The 22,728-nt window shown below is 37.6% G+C and overlaps 1 protein-coding gene and 1 long non-coding RNA gene across 2 annotated transcripts in view; one reads left to right on the forward strand and one right to left on the reverse strand.

Annotated features, from left to right (window-relative positions):
• The window catches only part of map1aa (microtubule-associated protein 1Aa), a 72,415-nt gene that overhangs the window by 16,559 nt on the left and 33,128 nt on the right, over positions 1-22,728 (reverse strand). The gene's annotated exons all lie outside the window — the stretch shown is intronic.
• Positions 786-22,251, forward strand: LOC111583699 (uncharacterized). The gene is made up of 4 exons (XR_002747447.3): positions 786-934; positions 5,105-5,141; positions 5,230-5,355; positions 20,856-22,251. It is a non-coding gene; the product is annotated as an uncharacterized LOC111583699 (long non-coding RNA).

The following is a 22,728-nucleotide window of genomic DNA, read 5'->3' on the forward strand; positions in this document are numbered from 1 at the left end:
AACTGGTGACCAAAAGCTTATTTTTATTGTCCAGCAGAGCTTCTGTGTGTCTGTCTTGGAGAAGTGAAGTCCTTCTTGGTCTGTTTCAATGGAAACCAGCCTTTTTCGGTGTCTGATTGACATGTTGCTCACATTTATCAGGATAATCATTGGATTCTTCTTGGCCTCTGACAGTATTTGAAGCTCAGGGGTCACTTTTGTCTTCCCACCAGCCCTTTGGGTTTTTTTACAGTAAAACTGCAGGAAATCTGTGCAAACCAACAGCTTGTTTAGTGATTAAACACACTGAGGTCCAAGTTTTTTTTTTTCACTCTGAAACAGGTTAACAAGCTGCATTTGCTCAGCTTCTGATCTAACCAGTCGAGATGAACCAGTGGGTGAATGTTTGAATGCAAAAACACCACAGCAAAGGACTTTATTTACTGCGTGCAGCATGAACACTGTATTTTTAATGAATAAACAAGAGCTGGTGGAACAAACTGAGACAATATTGACCTTTTTTGTTTGCTTTTTTCACTCACAGAAGCTCATTAACTACCAAGAAAGCCAGGATTATACATATATCTTATATTTTCTCCTGTCAGCCTCAAGAAAGTCAAACATTTGGCTGCATGTTTCAGTACTTTCTTTGTGAGTTTTATGGCTTTAATCCAAACCACTACAGGTATTGTACAGACCTAACGCTGTCGGCTGATTGGCTCTGTGTGATTGTGAGCCACCGGCAGCTGTGTTTGCTCAAACACAAAGTCACACAAACTGGAGCTGAGTTTTACCAACAATGCTGACAACAGTTAATAACTGGGTTAATTAAATATCTGCACAGGCTGTCAGCATTACCTTTGGGGAAATGCTGCCAAAAAAAAGCTAATTAATGGAATATTGTTGATTGTTGGAGCCATTTCTGAAGATGTTAGACTCCTGGACTGATCTGAAGGTAGGAGGACTAACTACCTGGATTATTTTATCTAGAGATGCATGTAGCATTAACCGTTTTTGGCTGAAGTTTTGTTAACATGCTGTACATATAGTAGTTTTTGATTTACAGCAATAGTATCCTGCAGATTGTAAAGTAAATACAAATGCATTAACGGGCCCCTCTCCTCTGAAATGTTGGACTGTTTCACCATTTCAGGTCTAATATTTACTGAAATCACACAATCTGACGGCTGCAATGGAAATTACTCAACTTACAGTAAAGTTACATCCAAAATTGTTCATATTGATGCCATATTTTTATTTATAGTCACTTTTTATTCAACCAATGTGCTTCTTCTGGCTGGAAATTACATTAACAAATAACAAAAGACAGTAAGACCTCATGCTAGAGATGAATTTGAACTGTTTCTATGTGTGTTTTTGAGTATTTTTACCAATATTAGTCTCAGTCAAAGCATTTAGTTGCCACTACATCAGTCGAACTCTTCTTATGATAAATCTTCTGCATGCATCCACTGGGATTTTTTTTGCTACCTTTGTCATCATCTCCAGGTTTTTGATCTTAAAACTTCCTCCTCATGACTCTGGTATTTAGTTCCTCCACAGATTCTTATTTGGATTCAGGTCTGGACTCAACTTGTTGACATTTTTTTCAGTTTTATGTTTTTTCACAACATGACTGTGTGTTTCAGATCTTTGTCTTGTTGGAAGCTCAAGGACACGTTTTTATTTTTTTGCAGACTGCTCGATGTTTTCCTCCACAATCTTCATGTAGTTTTCTTTTCCCGTGATGCTGTTTACTCTGACAAACAGTAAACCTGTATAGCACCATGTTTGATCGAAGTGATTGTGTTCTAGGGGTCGAATGTTTCTTCTTTCCTTTATCTCTGCATTTGGTGTATGGAAAAAAAACTCTATTCTTTATGTATTTTTATTTTTAAAAAAACAATAGTGGCATTATGTAAACAAACTGGGATTTATAGGGTTGGCATTCTACAAGTGAATAAATATTTGGTAGTCATGATCAGGACTGATGCTTAGAAATGGTTAATAATAATAATAATAATAATAATAATAATAATAATAATAATAATAATAATAATAATAATAATAAATAGGATTTTTATGGCTGTGCTTTTGACATCTTCAGCTTCTTTTGTCTTCCAAAGTGTGGGTTTTAATTAAAAAAAAAAAAAAAAAAATAATGCATTAGGATCAATGTTGGGGCTTATCATAGACACATTAGATACTATGATTACGAAATAACTTAATTCTTTATTTTTTTTTCTATAAAAAACAATAGAGGCATTATGTAAACAAACTGGCATTTAACGGGTTGATATTCTAAAAGGGAAAAAATGTTTGGTTGTTATGACCAGGACTGATGTTGCTTAAAAATTCTTACTCTATGAAAGTGGAAAATAATAATAATATATAAGGTCTTTATGGTCCTCTCAGTTCCAAAGTGTGAGTTTTTATTAAAAAAAATAAAATAATGAAGCATTAGGATCAATGTTGGTGCTTATCATGGACACATTAGAGACTATGATTATGAAAAAATGTATTTTCTGTCCCCCAAAGCATCTCATTTTCACCATGTTTGATGATTTGGATAGTTTTTCTTGGAGTTGAAATCTTCTCCTTTCTTTCATCTCTATGTCCAAAAAACTCAATTTTCATCCAACCAACCACAGAAGTGATGACTTTCTTTGATGCTTTCTCTGTAGTCCAGTTGAGCTTTTGAGTGTCTGTACTGTGATGTCCTATTTAGACGCAAGCCTTCTTCAGTGTCTGATTGAGACGGTATAACCAGCACTGGTCCCATTCATCATCTTGCTGCTGATTCTTGGATTCTTCCTGGCCTCTAACATTCTTTGCAGCTCATGGATCGCTCTTGTCTTCCCAGCAGCCCTTTGAGGTTTCAACAGAGAGGAACTCTTTGTACTTCTTTATTCTCCTTTGCACTTTGGCAAGAACACTGAGTGGCTCTTCAAACCACTTATCTATGATTTTATAGCTTCTCCTCGTCTTGTAAGCAACTGCAATGCGCAACTCTGCGTCTGTGATGGTCTCATGTAATAAAAACTCACTGAACTCTTTGGTTGGATGGACAAGTAACTGACTGGAGAACTACTGCATCAGCTTTTCTCAGTTTAAAGTGTAGTAGAACGCTGTGGAACATGGTGGAGATCACCAAGACTATCTACAATTTAAAAAAATAAACTGTATTTGTGCCCATGTGGTCAATTAAAAGCAGTTAGGCGCAGAACAGAAGCAACAGCTGTAGAATAGTCCTAGCAGCCATGTGGTGGTTAAAATAGTATAAAATAAAATAGAATATGCTGGAAAAAGAACATGAAGCAAAATAGGGTACAGATATCAATGTACATATGGTCCTAAAACGGTACAGAGATGCAAGTTTTCTTTACCTGAGGTGTAATTTAAGGTGCAGATTGATCGAACGACGTTATAAAAACTGGATTTTCTCCAGAATTTGCAACATTTTCCAGGGTGTGAATGATTCTGGGCATTAGATTTTTAGTAAAAATGTAGAAATTGTTCAAATTTATTGCTGACATCTCTACCACAATGTCTTATTATCTTCTGTCACTTATTTATAACATCTACAGACAGAAGAAACCAAATGAAAAAATCACTATAAATCAAAATTTGGCATTGATATGAACAATATGCTTCTTCTGACTGGAAATGACATCAACAAGTAACAAAAGGCAGCAAGACCTTGTGCAGGAGATGAGTTTGAACTGTTTCTATGTATGTTTTTCAGTATTTTCATTTATAATTGTTAATCAATCTTCTGCATGTATCCACTAGGATTTTTTTTTTTTTTTGCTGTTTTTCTGATAATCTCCAGGTTTTTAAGGTTAAAGCTTCCTAATCATCACTCTGGTCTTTAGTTCCTCCACAGATTTTCATTTGGATTCAGGTCTGGACTCAGTAAAAAACTTTATTTGTCCCCCTGCGGTCAATTAAAAGCAGTTAGATGTGGAACGGTAGCAAACACTGTACAAAAGCAGTAGCAGCCATGTGGTGGTTAAAATGGTTAAAAATAAAATATGCTGGGAAAAAGAAGAAAAGGTAAAATATCGTAATGATATCAATGTACATATGGTCCTAAAACAGTGCAGAGGTGTGAGGTTAAATAAAGGAACTACAGTATTAACATGAGATGTAATTTAAGGTGCACTTGGACTGAACAATGTTACAGAATCTGCATTTTCTGCAGGGTCTAAATGATTTTGGACATGAGATTTTTAGTAAAAACTAGTCAAATTTATCATTACTATCTCTACCACAGAGTCTTACTGTCGTCTGTCACTTATTTATAACATTTCCAGGCAGAAGAAACCTTTTGGTAGATTAAATAATCACTATAAATCAATAATTCTGGGCTGAATTGTGGTATTTCTTTTGATTTAAAGCACCAGTTTTCTGTCGATTCCCCTATAGGGAGCTGTACGATAAATCTGAATGATTTAACTGGGAAACTGATGTACAATATCTTTGCTTCTCTCTTGTGAAATATGAGATGGTTTCACCATTTCATGTCTCTAATCCAAAACCCTCGAACAACCCAGAGGCTTTTGGGGAAATCACTCATATGTACACGAGATCTTCACACCAACTCATCTTGTATTTCTAGAAAATAACATTTTTGTAAGACTGAGAGACTTTTAGAGACGTTCTGCAGCTCACAGTGTTGATTGATGGCATTTAACTGGAACCTCTAACAAATCCAGGAGTCAAATCTCACTAATAACGCGCCTCATTCTTTAATCTGCTGTGTTATTAAAGCCTGGCAGCCGCTCAGGTGTCGCCCTCCTCGGAGACTTTGTATAAGCAGAGACATTTACTTTAATGTTGCACAAGCTGCTGTTTAAACGTGGCATTTAAATGAAGCAATCGGAGGGAACACGATGTTCTGTTCTCTTTTTGTGCTGATGTCTTGTTTCACTGTCTGCTCACCACTTTCCCATCTTCCTCTCCCTCTGGTTCAGTTTAGGAGCTCAGCAGACTAGAAGTTCAGCCAAATCTTGTATAATTTAGCTTCATTTTATGTCAGGAAAATGATGAGTTTAACAGCGAAGGTTGATTAAGTCTGTCTGCAACAACTCTTATCTGAAGTCTCTGTTATCTTTTCTTTCAGCAGGGAAACTAATGGCCACAAAGATTAAGGACAAAAAGTCAGTCCATGGCTTTTTTCTAATAACATTCATGTTTCCAGCTGACCGACCACACAGTTATCATCCATCATTATCTCATTTCTTCCAGCCTCTAACCGGTAGATCGCCGCATTAATCTGAGCTGCTGCGTGACACCAGAGGAGGAATCTCAAAGACAAAGTGGGCTGAGCTGTTTCTACAACCTTTATGTCGTCCCGCCAGGATGGAGAAACAGGTGAGAACTCTTTTATCCAACAGAAATCCAGAACAAGAAAAGCATTCAGAGAGCGCAGTACTCCACCAACGCTGCTCAGTTGTTGTATCATTTCTGACGGATGAAATCTTTAGAAAATTTGTGGTCTGCAGGGGTGGATTTGTAGTAGGATCACAATCATGTGATCATCAGCAGGCAGCTGATAGTTTTCACTTGTTGTCATGGTTACAGTGACGCCGTGCTGCTATCTCACAATAATACAGAAATTTTTAACAAATCAATGGATCCAGACTATAAGCTGCATCACTGCCAAAATCTAATCACTTGGTCCTTGTGTCATTTCTGACCTTCCCTGAAAATTTCATCCAGATCCATTAAGATAAGATAAGATAAGATAAAGATAAAGTTCTTTATTTCTCCCCACTCCAGGGGAAATTTACATTGTTACAGCACCTTTATTTACAATATATACAACATTAATCTGTTTTTGAATAATGTTGGTAACAGACAGACAGACAGACAAGCCAACGCCGACTGTCACATAACTCTGACACGTTCCTTGCCACAATAATAATTCCATTAAACCCTTTCTGTTCTAATTTCCACTTGAAAATACAAACACAAGCCCAACCCTGCACTCTGTGGGTATTTAGAAATACAATAAACCTCCTCGTCCTGATCAAAAAGCATTAGTTAGGTTTGGTTCTAACATTAGAGAAGAAAAGACTGAAGCTACTGAATGTGTTGGGGAAACAAAATATCTTATAATCTTATTAATTCATCCAGGTTGTTTTCTCCTGACTAGATCCTTGCTTGTGTTGTATCTACTCTCAAATGTACGTCGCTTTGGATAAAAGTGTCTGCTAAATGAATTTTTTTTTACCTTAGTCAATTTTAGTTTCAGATTTTTTTTGCTGGCTATCCCTGGGAAAGCGAATCTTATATTTCATGTTTTCTTTATTAACACGCTTTTAAAAAGTATTATTTTTATTATTTAATCTGCGACAAACTTGTCGGATTATATGATTTTGCGTCACTACTTTTAAGAACTGAATGATACATGTGTCCGTCGTTCTGCGCTACGTTGCAGATTTTGTTGCGCCCATTGCTTTTACTGCAGGTTTGTCCACCTGAAGCATTTTGGTTTGAGCCTGTTATGAACGCATCCTGGAAACTGAAATGTACCAGACTAACGCCAGGATAGGAACTGCTATGAATTACTCTGTTTTTATTTGGCTTGTTTGCACTTTCATTCCTCTGGTTGTTCTCAGATTTCAGTTTCAGTTTTTTGTCTCAGTAATACTGTGAAAATTGTAATATTGTTTTTCAAACTCTCTGTCTTCATAAGCATTTTTTTCTTCTGAATTCCAAATCTGCCATCTGGTTTGAAAGGTATTTATTAATTAATTAGTTGTTTTGTCTATTAAATGTCAGAAAATGATGAAAAATGATTCCCAAAGCCCAAGAACATGCCATAAAATCTCTCACGTTGTCCACAACCCAAAGATATTCAGTTTACTGTTATAGAAGAGGGAAGAAACTGGAAAATATTCACATTTCAGAAGCCAGAATGAGAACATTTAGACATTTTTTTCTTAAAAAAATTAAAATTACTTATTGCGGTTTTACTCTACAAGAACCTCCAGGATGAAGAGGTTATTTCAGGTATTTATATCATGAAAAGAGCAGCTGGAATCGGAAGTAGTACAAATAAAAGGAAGGATCTGTGCCAGTGTTTTCCAATAGAATGTATTTACTATAGGCTTCTGCAGAACAGGTTCAGGTTCGTCTGATCTGAAAGCGTGTTTTTAAACCTAAATTCTCCTCAGACTCTTTCTTTCTTCAAATCTTTTTGAATCCAGTGAAGTTTAAATTTCGATATTCGCAGGTAGCTTGAATTATTAGCACCTAAAACCCAAAGATGGAGTCTAGTGGAGGCGACCAGGTTAATGTACCTAACATTAAACCACTGCTGCCTGTCAGACTCTTCTCTCTGTCTCAATGGTCAAATGAAAGAAATGCCATAAAAATAATCATAAAACCTGGACAAGCACTCAGAGCGCTCAGTCCTCCACCAAGGACAATCTTCTACCTCACAGTTTTAATGAAAGTGCTCCAAACCTGCACCAGAATTTAACCAGTTCTTCCAGTGTTCAGACTTCGACTCTCCACCAAGTTTGACGAAATGTGCTTCAGTAGTTTTTGAATAATCTTGCCAACAGACAGACAGGCAGATGTAAAGGTTTCTCAAAAAAGGTGTTTAAGGGGTGACTGAGTCTGTGTTGCTGTATTTGACAGAAATTCATTCGTTTTCCATCTTATTTCTTACTCTGATTTTTAAAAGTGTTATTTTCCATTCTTTCCGTTCATTTTTGTGCTTTTGGGGCTGGTTAAAACTTCCTCTGCAGAAAAAAATCCAAACCAAATCTCCACCAAGACAAAAGGAAAAGCTTCAGTTTAGACCTATGACCACTTTATGCTGCGTGACAAATCACATTTTAGCCAGTTTAAGGCTGAAACCTCTTCATTTACTGGTTTATTGAACATTAATGAATGTGACCATAAATGGAGCAAAATTAGCCAAATGCTATTTTACAACTTTTACATATTTTCTCAGTAAATCAATGAGGTTGGTGTTTGGTAAATGAAAAATGTTCGACTTCAAGGTCTTCAGATGTAAATATTCTCTTAATGGTGCTAAAAAAACAAAACAAAACAAGAAAAGCTCAAATGTTCACTCTGTAGAAGCTGCAACCAGTGGACTACTGACTGTTTCCCTTAAAAATGATCAATTTATTATCATGATAGTTGCACAGATGGTGTTTTCTGATTGGCTATTTGATTAATTGACTATTTGTTGCAGACTAAAAACTAAATATTTTCTATGACAGCTGCAGGATTACTACTTATGTTGAAGGTGGAACATCATTTTAATGAAATAGAAGCTGAAAACGGAGTGTGTCTCAGGAATCCAGGTAATTTGATGACCAAGAACCACGTAGGAGTTTGATTATTCCGGTTAATACTAATAATGTGTAACGATAAAATTAGCAGCCGTCTCCTGCAGACTCGACCGACGGTTCCTCCCCGCGAGCAACACAACGCTTCCACTCCAGCCTGCTAATAAAAATGCTCTGCATGTCTGAGAAGCCCATTAACGCCTCGCTCTGCTCTTTCCTGTTTCCAAAGCGTCCAAGGACAATCTCCTGTAAAGCCACTCGTGCTCCCACTCATCATCCACACTGTTATCATGCCGAGCAGCTCTAATAACTGCACATTAACTGAGGCTGGAGGAGAATCAGATTGTGGTGTTGCTGCTTTATCATCGCTGTGTTGTTTCCGTAGTAACATCTGGAGAACAGCTGGTGGATGTGATGGAGTGAAAGAATAGCTTCAAATCTGGTCACTTCTTGGCTATTTCTTCAGCTTATTGGTGCTTATTTTTGTTGCTTATTAGTGATTTTCAGTAATTCTGGGAAACTGTAATGCTGTAGTTCATGTTTTCTTTATTTCTAAGTTTTTAAAATTATTATTTGGGAGGTTAATGAGCTATAAACATCTCTGAGTTTGAGGTTTCGTGTTGGTATTTTTAAAAACTCAACAATATATATTGAAAATGGAACTGAATGTACCGAAAGGTTCCAAGCTAATTTGCATTTATTTGCCAGTGCCAGGTTAAGAATTAAGATAGATTTAATTTGTCTTCTCTAACTTCTTAACATGTCTTTCTTCAGTCGCTTTCAGTTGCAGGTTGAGTGTCTCTGGGAAAATGAAAGTGAAATATTTCATGTTTTCTTTATTTATAAGCTTTTTTATTATAATTTAAAGATAATCTGCTACAAACTTGTCAGATTTTGTGATTTTGCATCGCTACTTTTAAGAACCGAATGATATATTTGTTCATTGTTCTGCGCTACGTTGCAGATTTTTTTGCTCTCATTGGTTTTACTGCAGGTTTGTCCACTTGTATCCGGAAGCATTTTGGTTTGTGGCCGTTATTAACGACTGAAAGGTTCCAGAATAACGGCAGGCTAGGAATTACTCTGAATTACAGGGAGTTCCGTTCCTACGGTGTGACGTAAGTCGATTTTCGCCTTAAGCCAGAACTCTGGTGAAAATGTAAACAAAGCAGTTACGTGCATCATGATATCAATCAGTTTACTTGTACAGCTACAGTAATGAAAACAGTCCTTAGCTCACACTGAAGCACAACTCGGTAGGAAAATACTGATGAAAATGTAAGCAAGGCCGTCTTACAGCGCTGCGCCACTACTGTACATACAGTTTTCAGATGCGTGACGACTTGTGACGTATTCGTTTGCTCCACTCGCCTACTAGTCAGAACCTACGGCGTTCCAACTGAAACACCGTAGGTTGAGGACGCGGTAAACTGAGGACCTCCTGTACTCATTTATTGTGTCTTTATTTGGCTTGTTTGCACTTTCATTTCTGTGATTGTTCTCAGATTTCAGAATGTGTAAATGGGAAAATTGTAACATTATTTTTCAAGCTTTCTGTACTTATCAGTGTTTTTTTTTTTCTTCAGAATCCCAAACCTGCCATCGTAGGGTGAAAAAAAATAACAGGAAAAGTACAGCAAAGCCTGAATAATTTTGCTTGCTTTGAGAAGCTTAAGAACAAAATCATGCTGTTTAACTTTATGGCCAGTTTCCTCTGTCTTGCCATTTTAGTTACTGCAAATGAAACCAAACATTTAGGAAAATGTTGTTTAAATCTTTGAAAAAAAACTGCCAAAAATTACACCATATATCAGAGCCAGAAACTGTCAAAATAGAAAAAATGGTCAGGTTTTGAACTTTGTCATGATTCCTGAAAGACTCTTGTGTGATCTGTCGGGAAAATTACTCAAATCTAAGCTTAAAATTTCATTGAAATCACTTTATTCTCTGTCTTTTTTTTTTTTTTTTTAAATTGGCAACTTCTACATACCTCGGTGCAATTGAAAGCAATTAGAATAAATTAGTGGCTTGACGACTGATCGTGACAGGGATTTAATAGATTTATTGAATACCACAGTGTTGTGATGTATTTGTGACAAAAAGAAAACGTTTTTCCGCTGCTTTTTCTCCATAAGTGACTCAGCTGCGACCAACAGTCTCGTGACAAAAACTCATCAACTATTCTGCTGAGCTGCAGCGTTTCCACAGAGCAGAGAGGAGGCAAATGTGGGAACAAATGAAAAAATACAACTTGTAAAATATCTAGGATTTGTAGAGACACTATTTTTTTCCAGTATTGGTAACACATGTGGGCACAAAATGTTGTACATGTGAATTTCAAGTTTTCTCAATTTTTAAAAACTACTCAACTTTCATTTTCCTCCTTTTAATGATTCTAACTGTGAAGACATTTTAGACTTTTCTCTTCTTCTAGTCACGGTTCCTCTGTTCCCATAGAGGTGCAGGACTTTATATTGTAGTAAATTATGAGCCCACAATGATTAAAAGACGGTGACAGGAGCAAAAAAGGCCCAGAAATGCTTGAACATGGAAAGAAAATCAGCTACAAGCTTGTGTGGATTTGTGGATTTTCTTTGCATCTGTTATTAGTTGAGGATGTTTCCTATTTCCTCAGATCTTCCTGAAAATATTCCAACATTGTGCTGAATTCTGTCAACACTTTTTAAGATCATCCATATTGTATGAGCAGCTATGAAGCCTCGTATATTCATATTTTTAAACTCGCAGCCTCTCTGCTGCAGACACATCCTGGAGGAAGTAGTTTCACTCTGCAATATAAGATGGTGCAGAAGAAAAGCTTCCCTTCACTTGAAAATCTGAGCTGTGGCAGTGAGTGGGTGTTTACAGCATGACAGAATAAATCCAGAGCTGCAGCCTACACACTCCTCCTGCCCCGGTGCATGGTGGGAAGCGACTTTCTGCAGCCGCTCTGTTCAGCGGCACGTTTTCTGCCAACTCACTGCCAAGTAAAGGCCACAGTTTCACGCTCTGAAACGCCACATCAGGCCAGCAGAGATGTCAGCTGTGTGTTCATATGGTGTTTATTAACCAAAGTGGATCGTGGCCCATATATGTCACTCAGTTCGGAGCCACAGGGGTTAAAAATACAGCAGGAAAGTGTTGGCTGTGGTGCTTCATCGTTTGCACTGCTGAGAAATCACACAGGGAAAAAAAATCACCACTGATATGTAAAGGCTTATTCCACTGTGAGAGTGTAAGATGTGGCTCCATTTAGTAGTTGATGTGCCACACTGTGAAAAATCATCCAGTAAAAAAAACAAACTGTGAAACTCTGACAGCAAGGGTACCAACAATTAGGTTAAAAACATTATGGTATACTATATTATGCACTGTATAAATACTGTCATGTTAAAAAACTATATAAAAAAAGATAAAATTTGAAAATATCAGCAAACATCTTCAAAATAATTATAGATTTTTTAAAAATATTTAAATAGTCAAATTAGGGGGTGTCACATTGTAAAATGCAAATGTTAATAATAAAAATACAAAAATACAGATTTTTCATGTGAACATTATGCACAGTTTTGGCCTGTTCATCTTTTGTTTCCTTTTTTAAAAATGTATCTATACAAATTAACACATAAATTAATATTTTTCTCTGGGACTTTACTTGATATTATCTGCAATTTAACAAAGGGGAAACTGATTGAACTATTAACCATTTTCCATTCATTTTTATATTAACCATTCACATACTGTAAATAATAATAATATCATTTATTGAAATATATATTTTTAATGTAGTCATCATACACAGTTTGTCTGTTTCTTTTCCAGTCAGCATGTAAATTTAGATTATTTTTTTCTGTGATTTTACTAGATATCTGTAATTCAACAAACAGGTACAATCTGCACAATAACAGTTTAACAACAAAATGACAAAAAAAAATTACCATTTTTTTTTATTGCAATATGCCTTAATATGCATAATTTTTCTTTCAGTAGCCAGCAATTTTTTTCTAAAATAATCATTTTATTGCTGATTTAAATGCAGTCAAAAATAGTATAATTCATGGTCAAATGTTGCTAAAGAATTACCTTTTGTCAAAATATCATTTTTAATGTGGATGATATTTACATTATTGGCCTGATTGTATTTTATTTTTTCATAGTTAACTTTTAAATTATCTTTCCCAGTGATTTTACTAGGTATGTGTAAAATCCCAGTAAATTGTTCAGTAATTAGTTTTTTCCAGTGCCCGTGATGCTGTTTTCACGTTGACATTTTGCCAACTGCAACTCATCTTTCTGTTTATCCGGCAGGAGTTCAGGTTGTTTTCAAAATTTCCACCAACAAAATGTCCAGCCATTAAAGACTTTTTCCGCCTCAGAAGCTCCAAAGAACAAACCAATTAACTGCTGCTAAATTGTCTGGCAGGTCGCTGCTTCTCGGCTGGCAGCAGCTTTTGTTTATAACCTCTGAGTTGGTTCATTCTGAAGGCTGATGAATGATTCTGTCCCTAAATAACAAAAGCAATGAGCTGCCGGCTGGTGGTGACCAGTCAGAGCATCTGAGAGGTTATTAGTCAGAGCTGGATGGGAGGATGATGAGTGGACTTACTATCATGCTGTAATTATTAGCACATAAAAGTGGTAATTATTACTTTGTGTTATAGAAACACTCTGTCACTGTCAGACCTAATCAGTTTATAATGTATTCAGAGGTCCAAAGCTGCTGCTGCTTACACTGTTGCCATCCTCGCTATGCAACTGTTAGTCAGTCTATGAAATCAACAAACCAGCAATGAAATATCTCAACAACACTTTGATGGATTCCCAAACAGCTTTAGTGAAAGCATTTATGTTTTCCAGTTGGACTGTAACTGATTATTTCCACTGTTGATCAGAGTTTCCCAAAATCCAACCCGGTTCCCTCAAATCTCCACAAAGGTATTCAATTTACTGTCAGAGAAGAATACAACAACCATAAAATATTTGTATTTAAGAAGCTGGAGTAATAAATTTCAACTTTTTTCGCTTAAAGTCGCTCTCCAGCCATTGATTTAAACCCCTATATACTCATTTCTGTGTATCAAAGTTGCATTTCTTTAAGTTTTGTCCATGAAAACTGTTTCTTATCACCTTAAAATGTCTTACATGTAACTTTATACTGTTGCTTGCTCTAGATTGTGCAGATCTATGAAGTTACTGCCTCTCTTTTTACTCAACCCTCCACCTGTCACTGCAGCTGTAGCACACAAGCTCACCTATGACACTGTAAAACCACTCGATGCTATGTAACGGCAAATTGTAATATTGGAGTGATAATTATACAGAAAGCTCCACCGTGCAAGTTGACAGGTTCTAGGTATGCAAATATTAAACAATTTTCTTCACCAATAGTGGGCAGCGTTATCATTGAATATTCAGTTCATTGCTAAGACATATAAAGTCTAGTGGATGTTATTCCATATGCACACCGAGCTATTTTTTATCACCGCAAAAGTGTCTTGATTTCAATAGCTACTCGGCTATAAGAACGTTGTGTTAATAGACTATTGCTCATTTTGTGTTTTATATACAGTACCATTCAAAAGTTTGGGGTCACTTAGAAATGTCCTTATTTTTGAAAGAAAAGCATTTTTTTTCAATGAGGATAGCATTAAATTAACCAGAAATACAGTCTAAACATTTCCAGGAACATTTCCAGCAACCATCACTCCTGTGTTCTAATGCTACATTGTGTTAGCTAATGGTGTTGAAAGGCTAATTGATGATTAGAAAACCCTTGTGCAGTTATGTTAGCACATGGATAAAAGTGTGAGTTTTCATGGAAAACATGAAATTGTCTGGGTGACCCCAAACTTTTGAATGATAGTGTATAAGAGCTCTAAGGCGGAACCCATTAACCACCACAGAAGTCTGTGTCATTGTGCCAGTTGCTAGCTAAAATTCCACAATGCTCTCTGCTTACCGATAACGTGAGTGACCTCCTCTTCTCGTCGTTTTCACTGTCAAAAAGCAAGAACTACAACTAATCTACTATACATTTTTTACGTACATGTCTGTCTTCTGACTTGCTGGTCAATACATTTTTAATTAGTTAAATTTTTACCAGCAACTAATCGAATAAGATTAATCGTTGCATCTCTAGTTGGTTCCTTTGGTTAATTATGTATGAAATCATGGAAGTCTGTCATCGATTAGTATACTGCAGTTTCAAAGTAGAAATGCTCAGTCATGGTGCTGACTGCTAATTTTGCTCATGATGTGTCTTCTGGTATATAAAATGTGCCATATGGACAAAGAAATGTTTGGGGTTTTTTGCCAGAGAAGGTCTTTAAAAATGTACACAAACCAATTACTGGATTATCAGAATAGTCGCTGACTATCTGATTAATCTTTGCAGCTCTGTTGGGATCAATCTTGGTGACTTTGAAAAACCTTAAGCTCCAGTTTGTGTCCCTCGTGTGTCAGCATAAATTGGGGTCACAAAGTTATAAATCAGTTTGTGTACAAGTTAATTAATAGATGATGTTTGATAAACCCAGATAAACCACAGTTTGCTTCCTCTGACTGATAGTGAAGCTTCAGCGTGTCAGCATCATGTTAGCTTGTAGCTGCTGCAGGCTTTAACAACTTAACATCCAGTTTTATATACAGGGACGGTAGATTGGACATGATTGAGAGGAAAAAACTGTTATTCTGATTCACAAAGCAGTTATTCGTTTTTCTCTAAGCTTTGATTTTTTAACAGAGTGCCATATTTTAAAAGCACACGATGGATAAAATCTTCACCATGAGGGGGAACTTGGGAAATACATGAAGTGTTTTTAAAGAGCCATTTTGTCGTGGAGCAATTTGCAGTTTTAGAGGGAACATGACTGATCAGTAAATCACTGTTTTGTCCTGATTCATCACTTTACCCGTCGTCCGTCAGTCTGTGCAGAGCACGTAAACGAAGACGAGAGCGGAGCACCGATGTAATACAGTAACCACAGGGAATGAAATATTAAAGTGAATCATGAGTCAAAGCTACAGGGACAGAGTGTTATAAAAAAGCACTCCAGTGAACATTTCCTTAGAGGGACGTGAGTGTGACATGCAGGTGATTTGTACCTGCTGCTTTTGCTGCCATGTGTATTAACACTGATGCAGTTTTCAGGTGAGCGCCGAGGGAAATAATCAAAGGGCTGAATTAGAGCCTGTGGCCCAACAGCAGCAGTCTTCATTATATTAAAAGCTGCCTGGCTGTGTGGCTGACTGGCTCATATAAAGGTCCAGTAATGAAGGATTTACTGTACAGAGGTTTAATTTCAGCTTATATAACCAAAGATGTTTAATAATGTCATTTATTTTGGCTTTATTTGAGTAGTTTGGTAGTATTTGAAATTATATTGAGCCAAAAATTAATGAAGTCTGCTGATTCGATACCATTTCACCAGATCATGCATGCTTTTAGCCTTATAGATTAGCTGTAGTACCTGGATGCACCACCAGGTGAAGCCTCTCACTGTTCATTATTATTATTGTTATGTAACGATCGGCGTTTGTCCGTCTGTCTGTCTGTCTGAATGTTCGCAACATTACTCAAGGACATATTAACAGATTTGGATGAAATTTTCAGGGAAGGTCAGAAATGACACAAGGACCAACTGATGATGCAGCTTATAGTCTGGATCCACGGATTTGATAAAGATTTCTGTATCACTGCGAGATAGCGGCACAGCGTCACTGTAACTACGACAACAAGTGAACACTATATCAGCTGCCTGCTGACGATCACATGATTGCGATCCTACTACAAATGGACCGTTGCTGACGTATCGGGACTTAATCGTTGGAAATGATATAAGGATGTGGGGGTGTTTCTGAGTCCCATCAATTCCCGCCGCCCACTACATGTGTAAGTCTCACAATTCGGTATCCGTACATAATGTACACATGCATAACACACACCTGTGCTCAGCGTAAGGTCATTTTGTTTGTGGGTGCATCTATATTAAATGGCTCCATTCTATGTTGCCGTGATTTCTGATCATCAGTAACTAATTAACAAGTGCTGCATTTCTCAAAAAAAATGCTGCATTTCTGACAATGCCATATGGTGGAATGAACAGCCTTGGAGAAGTACTGCACTCTCTGTGTGCTTTTCTAGTCACTGTATCAACCAGAGGAGGTGGTCACTCAGACTTCAGGCAGTTCCATGTTGGAAAACAGAGAGCATTGTGGGGGTTTAGCTAGTAAAAGACCATCATGACAAAGACTCATGTGATGCTTAATGACCTCCACCCAGAGCTCATGTGTTTAAGTTGAGCTGAGATTAACTGTGGCCATGTTGCTCTAACCGAATGACATTTTTAATGGCCTATGGGGTTTACTAAACAACAATATCAGCACAGCCATTTTGCCCAGTTTGTGTCATGAATTAATAATTGATTGACAATGCTGCTGATATTAAGAAAATTAATCACATTTACAACACCTGTGTGACAGCGAACATAAACAATAATTGGGCTTAGATTGCTGCCAATACCTATCAGTTAGAAATTGCCCTGATCGGCCCCAATCCTGATCTCTCCAATTTATCTAAAGCCCAACATTAATTCCAAGCTCTTGGAGAATAATTCCAAGCCTGGCAGTGATGGACAAAAGCGAGTGAGTTCATTACTTCTTAGTTCATTTTCAATTTCCCAGGGGTGTGATCAGCAGGCACAGACCAAAATACCTCCGAACATTTGGATAGACCTACAACCAATCAGAGCAGCAAATGTAGTGCCCGGTTTTATTATAGGTGTACTTATTATTCATACTGGCACAATCGTGTATTCAAAAGTCTGTTTCACGTCTGTGTCAGCCATCTTGGTTGTTTACAAACATTACTCAGCGCTGCTCTGAACAGTCATTGTATCAAATGTTAGATAAACGGTTCTGACACTGTTTAAACGGAAGCAGGCAAATGAAACATGAGCTCCCACATTCATCTGATCGTCAGGCAACGTAATTCCATTAATCCTGACTGTACAGGATCCTGATTTACTCTCTTTGGGCCAGTTAGGCTTATATATGTTTAAGTGGAAAGTTTCAAAGTTCCAGGGAATGACTGGTCATCAAAAAAATCCAATTCTGTTGGTGGTGCGTCATGGTCACGTGCAACTTCTAAGCGTCATAATTATAGTTTCTTTTTGCTCCCCGTGACTTCTTGTTCTTGTCGAAAGTGAAATTCAAGTTGTAAACCTGTTGTTTTGACACACAGTTTAGGAGATTCTGCTCTCATTACTGATGGTGCTGCACATGTAAATATAGAGCAACTTCCAAAGTGTTGCAGGAGCGCTGGGAGCTGTGTGTCGCTGCACGAGGACAGTCCTTCAGCGTGGTTGGCCAGTTTTAAATCACAGTTGGTTTTTGACTTTTATAGGCATTGTCTCTGAACTTTTTTATCGCACCTTGTATACTTCATTTCAGGCTCAGAAGCGGCTGATGTCAATTACAGTGCAGTAGTTGTAGCGATATTGAAAACATCCGTTAGCTTGGAAACGTGGTCTCAGTTATATGAAGCAGCCTGTTCTTTTTACTTCTGTTAAATTGGGCTCAATTCATCTTTAACATTGCAGCTTCGGATTCCGTTTCCTTTGTTGACTGATTTACTCTCAAGTTATATTTACAGATGTTTTATTTTCTTGAAGGTGAGAGTTGTATTAACATCAGCTACTAAATTTCTGGTATTTTGTCATCCGTCATCTGAGAAACAGCAAATAACTCCTCAGGGAAAGATGTGATGTTAATTCATGATGGGTTGTCTGAGTATGACCTCTATAGCTAAATTATCTACTGAAACCTTTTGGTCCTATGTTCATAAATATACGTGCTCACATTTAATTTAAGACTTTCTAGCAGCTTTACTCAATTTAACTAATTTAATTCTGCTAATTCCTAATTTGCATAATTTCATATTTTGCTAATTAAGTTGTCGTAATTCTGCCATAATTTCAAAACACTTTAAAACACTTAAAGACTCTACTTCAATGAGCGTTTATGCTGTGCTTCATTTGGAGGTGTCCGTGTCGACGTGAAGGTGATCTTTTAAAGGCAGCAGTGTGCAGATATGAGCGTAGCTGCAGCTCACAGCATGACCAAGCACTAAACCGAGCTGCTCTCCAACCACAGTCAGTCTGGCGGCATCCGGCCTGCTGCAAGATGGGAAGAGTTTCAATAAATGCCATTAAGCCCTCCACCTTATCTTACAGCTGCATGGCGTCAAAATGAGATATTTCACCTCTTTCACTTGTCACCTGCTGAAAGGAAAATCCTGCCTCAGGTAACCGAGAAGTAGATCTTGTTAGCAGCGGCAGAAACCAATTTTCACTGCCAACAAAGAATCTTCTCACTTCCAGACACGGTAAACAGTCTGCAGCATTCGATAGTGAAATCAGTTTAGAATGCTCCTCCTTTTTGCCTCAATGGATCTGTATGGATTAATCCCAGTATCGTACAGACAGTATGTACAGTTACCCATCGATGCTTATGTTATTATATATATTTCTTATAGACAAAAAACGGATGAAAAAAACGTCTTAGTCTGTCTATCACCTCCCCACCTTGTCTGTGACACTCAACTGTAAGCTGTTGACTGAAAATGTAAACAGCACATGTAAATAAATATATATTTCCACCTTTTGGATAGTTAAGGTAATTACCATCTGGTGTTGTGGTGAGTAGAAAAATGTCACCCAGCATGAGTGCAGCTCATTCGCGGCTGGTTTTGATCTTTAGATGCTTTGCTTCATGCGTGGGTGTGGCCATAAATGTGCTAAATGTATATAACTACACCCAGTTTAGTCTTACGTGGCCAGATCTATCTTCACAGTGCTGTGTCTGTGCTGTAGAATGGTCTGACTGCACCTCATTACCATTCAGGAAAAAATTCTGGCTTGTTTCATCTTTTTAAACCAATCATAATCATCTTAGACGGAGCTAAGCCCAGGATGCAGGGGTGGTGTCCCCTTAAAATAGTGATGGGGGGATTGTTCTGGAGGAACGTTTGCTCACAGGAAAGCAAGAACTGTCATTAAATTGCCTGAGTCACCTAAATAACAAAATAGGCCTGACTTCTCACACGACTTTCCATGTGCAAGTTGCTGCTTGGAGGTTGTTGTTGTTTCCTGTAGCAAAGGATATTCTGAAAACAGTAATATGCTGACCGTGGAAGAGGAGGAGATTATGCTGCAGAAATTGCAGGCTTATACCATCAGTTAGACCACTGAAGGTCAAACATATTACATTACAGCACTGGCAAGCTAAATAGAGGCTGGCTAATGGAAGGAGTAAATCGGTGCTGCAAATTAATTAGACTCTTCATCATTGCTAAATCTGTCAAATATTCTTAAGTTTAAAGATTGTTGGTCTAAAAATTGTGAGAAAAATAACAAGAACATGCTATAATGTCCATGTTGAGTTGTCAATAACTTACCTATCTACTAAATTCTCATTGGTTGGAAAATCAGGCAGTCGCCAGTGTTCGATTCAGAAGTAGAATAGTTCTACATCAATAACCTTCCAGGATTAATCCATTCATTGTTTTTGGCAGGAGGAACCTGTGAACATCTCCACGTTTTCACAATTTTGAACTGGCCCAACCTAATGAGACTGATTGGTCCAGCTTATTTAATGTTTACTGAACCTTTAGTGGCTCCACAGTGGCTTTGTGGTTAGCACTATCGCCTTGCAGCTACAAGATCCCCGCCTTCCCGGGATCATTCTGCATGGCGTTTGTACGTTCTTCCTGTACATGTGTGGGTTTTCTCCAGGTTCTCCAGCTTCCTCCAACAGTCCAAAAACATGCTGAGGTTAATTGGTGACTCTAAATTGTTCATAGGTGTGAATGTGAGTGTGATTGTTTGTCTCTGTATGTAGCCCTGTGATAGACTGGTGACCTGTCCAAGGTGTTCCCTGCCTTAAATCAGGTGGGACAGCGACCCTAATGAGGATTAAGTGGTGTAGATAACGGATGGATTGATGACCCTTTAGTCGCTGTCAGCTCCAAACTGACTGACACCCTGTCAATAAAGTCATCAATGTGGCTGCATGATGTCCAAAAAGCTACATTTTGCATACTCTGCCAGTAGCTGTTTGTACAGTTCTTGTGCTGAATCACCAGTTGATTCAGTTCTGTTATCAGAAATCATAAAAATATGTGCAGCTGGTCTGTTCTGAGTCTGTTAATAGCATTTAAGTGGAAAATAATCAGGTTCGAATGATTTAATATGCTGCAAACGCTAGCTTTTTATGTTGATTTGTTACAGTAAACGATAGATGTTGTAATCTCCATTAAGGTTGGGTGACTTCAAGTTGTACAAACATGGGGGTGTTCCTCCTGTTGTTAAAGCTAATGGATTAATCCCGGAAGATTGTTGATGTTGGGATTTTCTCCTGATTAAAGCAACAACAGGGATCATCCAATCTATGAGAAATTGTTTTAATGACAGTAAATCCACCAACAATCGACCAGTTGACCTGGAGACTACAGCCCTAATAATTGCCTACAACAACCGTCCCTGTGCTGTTGGTTCCATGCAGGTTTGGCAGATCTGTGCAGTTTGTAAAGCCACAAAGCAAGTCTTGCCCTCCTCTGGCTGCAGAGCATTCTGGTGTTTTGAAGGCGTCTTGTGGGCGTACAAATTGGTCTCAGCAGATTTCTGTTGAACTGTTGAACGCCGGAGCGAAACAGCAGCTAAAGAAAGACACGCTGATTCCGAAACACCGACAGCGAAACCTACAGGAGCGGAAACTGAGGACAAACGGCATCTGCTGTTGAAAGGCGCTGAGCTCCTTCTTTTCCTTCATGTAACAGCAGCCACACCTCCATCACAGCAGCAGCAGCAGCGACTCTCCACACCCCGCCTCGTCCTGCAAGCTCAGCACGCCGCCTCGCCCACCCCGAGGCATGCTGGGAGTTCACACAGCAACACTACAGAGGGGAAGGCAAGCAGGTTCTGTCTGCCGGAGACTCTGCTAATACAAAGACCAGAACCTGATCTCATTCAGTCGGTTATGAAACGGCGACCTTCACTCCTCGAGCTGCTCCGCTCTCCTGTTTGACCTTCAGCTCTTCAGTGTGAAACACGAAGCTCAAGGTCGTTTCAAAGACAGTCAGGGATGCAGACAAGAGAACCACTTCACAGATGACACACTTATAACCTGACTACAGATGGAACTTTGCATCTTTTTCGATACAAACTGCTTCTTCTGTGCGATTAAAATGAGTTCAGTCGATCAATCGAGAGCAAGTTAAACGTCATTTCATCATTTTCCAAGCAAAAATATCAAACATTCACTACTTCCAATTTCTCAAATATCACAATTTATGTACTTCCTTCACATATTGTGAGAAATTAACCTTTGTAAAACTGTACTGCTATAGCATCAGTAGAGTTTTGGTCAGTTTTGGCATTAACAGCCTGAGTTTCACTGTAAAACTGCACATTGTTAGATTTTTTGAGTGAATTTTTCACGACTGCACACATAATTGATTTTATTCTTATATTTGACTGTTTTAAGCCAAACCCCCCCCCCAAAAAAACACAATATTAGGATTTTCTCTGTTTCTACCATAATTATATTCCTCAATATGTGGAAATGACTTTAGATAATTTAGACAATCCAGCAAGTAGACAACATTAATATGAAATACATGAAAAATGAACCTTTGTAAAACAATACTGCCATATCCTCTGTATATTTTCAGTAAATTTAGGCTTTAACAACCTGAATTTTCACTGTAAAACTGCACATATAATTAGATTTTACTCTCAGATTTGACTATTTTTATTCACAACTGCACACACGATGGGTTTTATTCTTGCATCTACCTGTTTTAAGCCAAAAGAAATAAAATTCAATATGTGGATTTTTTTGTGTCTCTATCAGAATTATATATCCCTGGATATGTAGAAATGACTTTAAAATATAATTTAGACAAACCAGCAAGCAGACAACATTTAGATTAGATCAATATTTTACGATTCACATGAAAAATAAAGATATTATTTCAAAATAAACCTTGAAAGTCTGCACTGTTATTTTTCACTGTTTGCTGACATGTTATAGAGTAAATGAGAAATCAGTTAATTTGGAAAATAATTGTCATGGCAACCCGACCTTCAGATTATTTGGTTTGTCTGACCAGCAGCAAAAAACTAAAAGATATTCATGATGCTATCACAGATAAATTTTTTTTTAGTCCAGCAAATATTCACATTTTAGAAGCCAGAAACAACATTTGTTTTTGGTATTTTTGCCTTAAAAACTACTCAATTAATAATTATTGAGGTATTTCTTTTTAACAATAAATGCTACTGTAAGGTCTTAACTTTAATTTTTAAACTTGACAGGTAAATTTGTCCCATTAATCTAATTTCTCTATTGGAAAACAGTTAAATATGCTGTATAA

Source organism: Amphiprion ocellaris, chromosome 1, assembly GCF_022539595.1.
Source record: "Amphiprion ocellaris isolate individual 3 ecotype Okinawa chromosome 1, ASM2253959v1, whole genome shotgun sequence".
Taxonomy (NCBI): domain Eukaryota; kingdom Metazoa; phylum Chordata; class Actinopteri; family Pomacentridae; genus Amphiprion; species Amphiprion ocellaris.